The following is a 4,542-nucleotide window of genomic DNA, read 5'->3' on the forward strand; positions in this document are numbered from 1 at the left end:
TGAATGAGTGAGTGAATGAGTGACTGTCATTCTGGGAATTGCATGTTTTGTAAGAAACAGCCACAAGTGGACTGCCATCTGTCAAAAATGACATAGGGTCTGCTTGGTCAGGAGGGGGTGTCGGACTGGATCAGTGGTCGCTAACCAGTGGGCCAGGGACCACTGGTGGTCCATGAGAAAATTTTGGTGGTCTGCCCCCAAAGCACCCTCCCCAAAGCAATTAATCCAGGCTGTGCAGAAACACATGACCCGCCCACCTGCTGGTCCCCACCCTTCGGCCAAGTGCAAACCTTACCTCCACATGAGCTGGAATTGGAAGGTATGACTCCGGGGTAGCTACCCACTCCGGGGTAGCTTGTTGACATTGGTGGGAAAGTCGGTCCCATATTCCAGAGCTGCAGTAGTCACAGGACTTCGGTCATCCCGGAGCAGCTGCTCCTCCACCCGGGTGCACCGGCTTGCCATGGACTGGAGGAATAGCTGCACTGGGATAACCAAAGGGCCAGCCCTTTGGTGGGACCGACTTTCCCACCAATGTCAGCAAGTCACCATCAGTCAAAATTCATATTAGTGGTCCGTGGGATTTAAAATTATGAGTTTGGTGGTCCCTGAGGTCCAAAAGGTTGGTGACCCCTGGACTAGATGATCTACAAGGTCCCTTCCAACTTGGTTCACCTATAAGTATCTGTGAAAAACCTACCCAAATAAGAAGCAGCTTGTTGGTGTGTAGAACATTTCATTCAAGGACAGGGTGCCCAAGAACGGATCAAGCTTTTTCCTGATGATGAAGTTTTGATACATGCTGGGCTTATAAATAGCTGTGGCTTTTTAAAAATAAGTAAAAAGAAAACACTAGGTTTTCCTATTTAATGGAACTCTTGCATCATATTTAAATTGACTCTGGATATTTCTCTTGCAGAGAAAAGGTTACTAAATACATCTTTTTAGAAATATTTGAATATTTGCTTGTGGTGTGAACTAAGAAACAACAACAGGTTAAATGAAGAGCAGCTCTGACTAAATATATTATTAAAGAATCTGAACAATTACAGAACATGTATCGTAGCTATTACAGGCTATAATAAGAAACTAAATCAAAGAGGTTTTCTTTTATTATTTCATCACCAGATATGCAAAAAGATACCACACATACCAATACACATTTTAGACATTTAGGCAATAGATTAGCTATTCCTAACCTTTGGGAATAATGTCTTGATTTCACCTTCTAGTAATAGTGGTTTGATGTGTTGGGTACATAGCATTTCTTGGAAGATGAATCCATGTCCTTGAAAATCAGGATCGCTAATTATATTGTTGTTCCTGTCCTTTCAAACCATCTGTTTTTAAGATATTCATGCCTTGCATGGGCTGAGGAAAGTTTTTGTTTTTATCTAGAAAATTTAAATCCCCAGATATTTTATACAATATTATCACATTGTCAACCAGCCTAAGGGCCTCTTAAACAGGTGTCTCTCTCTCTGGAATCCTGGAAGGCCTTATGTTTGATGCTCTTAGTGCATAATCCACATCAAAGTGTAGGGTAAGGCATTATCAGTATTTTGGAATTAGGTTTGAGTGATATTTATTGCTTTAGAAGGAACTTCGTTTAACTGGGATGGGATTCTGTTCCAATACCAGTCACCTATATTAATCTCAAAGAGTATTGGAAGGGGCAAAAAAACCCCAGAGTCTTTTCATCTTTTCAAAATCACAGACCTCTAATAAAATTTCCAGAACCATCAAGTCACAGTTCATGCTTCACAAGTGAGGAGCCATATATCTCTAATGCTGGTGGTTATATAGCTGCAAGTATAACCATTGTTTAACTTCTTTTCCTTTAAAACTTTTCCTTTAAAAGTAGGCATTAAAATGATCCTTTTTTAATTAGTAACAATTGCTGATGTTCTTCAGAGTCCATTACAGCTCTGCTACTTCTCATGAACTCCAATGTACTTTGACAATAACTATTATTATCTATGCATTTATTTAAAACGTACATGAAAATGTAATGCATGATTATCACTGAAATGGTAACATTTTTCTGAAGCAGACACAAAATATATAAAGAAGATGTCACAACATACATAAAAGAATACACCCAAGTATAGGATAGCTTGTCATAAGCAAGCTAAGTTGTGCAAGAGCTGCCAAAAATTATGTGCTTTGAAACTCCTCTAAAAGGGTTATTGAATTTCAGTTTTGCACAAATGCAAATAGCCTACAAAATACCTAAACTTCCGCAATGCAAATGCCTGGGCATATAAGTATATCCTCTGTCATACATTTGGAAGATGAATACATGAGAGCATGGAATTCACCCAGGGTGGAATAGGGAAATCAAGGTTCCAGCTGTTTCATTGCATATTGTCATGCCATCCTTGGCAACAATATAAGTTGTGTGTAGGCAATGGCGGATTAAGGCTCACTGGTGCCCTAAGCAGTGACAAGTCTTGGTGCCCCACTCCTTTGTACATATTGTACAAATGAAGCCATATCCTCAACTTTGTGGTACCCCCTTTGGGCCTGGTGCCCTAAGCGTGTGCTTAATCTGCTTAATGGTTAATACACCACTGTGCGTAGGAGGGAATCACTTGTTAAAGAATAGCAAAGAGTCAGGCAAGTGACTTCCAATCACCAGGATCAGCAGTAGTTCAGTGATATAAACAATGAAAGGAATTGGACACATTTTGAACCACATTGCAGAAATTGTAAACCTCAGCTAAATCTTTTGCTGTCAGACTGGATGCAATACATGTAAAAAATTATAAAGAATTGACATCATCAGTCCTAATTGCCATTCCACCAAGCTGTTCCTAGCTAGTATTTTGGTACTTTCCTTACAATGTTCTTAAAACCTTTTACCAAAATGATGAACCTTTGGCAGCTTTGTTCAGCCAAATTAAGAATATCAGCAAACACATGAGAGATTGGTTTTGTCAAATTCAGCCAGCAACTGGCATACAATAGATGTTGATCAGTACAGTGACTGCCGTCATGCTCACCCTATTAGGTGACTTCAGGGAGGAAACAAAAGAATGGGCAGGAGAGCAAAGGTGAACGTCCTCCAAATGTCATTGTCATGTCATCTTCAGCAGGGAGACAAGGGTCAAAATTTCCCAGGAACCTGAGGTCACTAGCTCTTATTCAAAACAGGAAGATGGTGAGCACTGCCAAATTTGGAGCCTGAATGCTCCACCCCACTTTTCCCAACCAAAGTAAATGTCTACATTTGTAGATGTTATAGGCTTCTTAGTAAAAAGCTTTGTAAAAAGTAAAAAGCTGTTATAGTTTGAAACAGTAAGACCAGGAGAAGATCAATTTCCAAAACAGAAACTAAAGTTTCCTGATACATTTCTGTCTCTTTAAATAATTTCCTATGAATCCCAAAAGTCAAAAGTCCAACACGTCTTCACAGGGCCTGGAAATACTTGTGGGTTTTTAAGTTGCTTTAAACAGATGACTACAATAAAACTACCAGCTTCATCCTTTCATGATTAGATGTGCAAATGTAAAATATTGATGTTTAAATGGTTCTTGATGAGAGCATGCAAAATTAATTTATGTATGTGGCTTTTCATCAGCTGACAAAGCCAACACTGCTTGCAGACATGCCATGTGTGTATGGCTTTTTTTATTAATACACTTAATCTTTTCACAAGAGAAACAGCTGCTATTTACATGCAGGAAATGCGCTCATCACTCATTACAGCCTCTTCTTGCCTGCTTGTTAGTTTAACTGGTTCTGTGCCTTTAAATCTGCAATTGTTCACACAAGAGGTTTTTTTGGGGGGTATGGGGGGTGGAGAGAGGATACAATCCAACACTCCCCTCATTTCTAAACCTGTGTTTAGAATTAACACAGCATTAAGAAATCAGAGAGGAAAAACTCTCCTAGATCTACACTCTGAAACTTGCAAAGTTTTGAACCAGGGTAATTTGAACAGGATGTCTAATTATTTGACAAACAAGCAAAGGAAACTAGGGAATGTTTTAGAGCAGGGGTCTCCAACCTTGACAACTTGAAGATTTGTGGACTTCAACTCCCAGGGAGTTGAAGTCCACAAGTCTTAAAGTTGCCAAGGTTGAAGACCCCTGTTTTAGTGGATAGGGTTTTATTCCCTTTCATTGTGGCTATATGATTACATCTTTAGTGTGCAGATTTACAATGGTGGCCATGGGAACTCATTGCTTTAATTGAAACAAATGACACGTTTGCTCCATCTTGTGGCAAGCTCCACCTCATTTGGATGTACACACAATAGATATAAACTCAAGGTAAACTGCACCAAACTTGATTGCAGGAAATATGACTTCAGCAACAGACTGGTCAATGTCTGGAATACTCTACCTGATTCTGTGGTTTCTTCCCCAAACCCCAAAAACTTTAACTTTAGACTGTCTACTATTGACCTCACCCCTTTCCTAAGAGGTCCGTAGGGGGTGTGCATAAGCGCACCAATGTGCCTACCATCCCTGTCCTATTGTTTCTTTTTTATTCCTATCCATTTCATGTATTCATAACCATGCTTATACTTATAC

The sequence above is a fragment of the Notechis scutatus genome, chromosome 2, assembly GCF_049901735.1.
Source record: "Notechis scutatus isolate UNSWTSFEM ecotype Mainland chromosome 2, rNotScu1.2, whole genome shotgun sequence".
In the NCBI taxonomy this organism is placed as follows: domain Eukaryota; kingdom Metazoa; phylum Chordata; class Lepidosauria; order Squamata; family Elapidae; genus Notechis; species Notechis scutatus.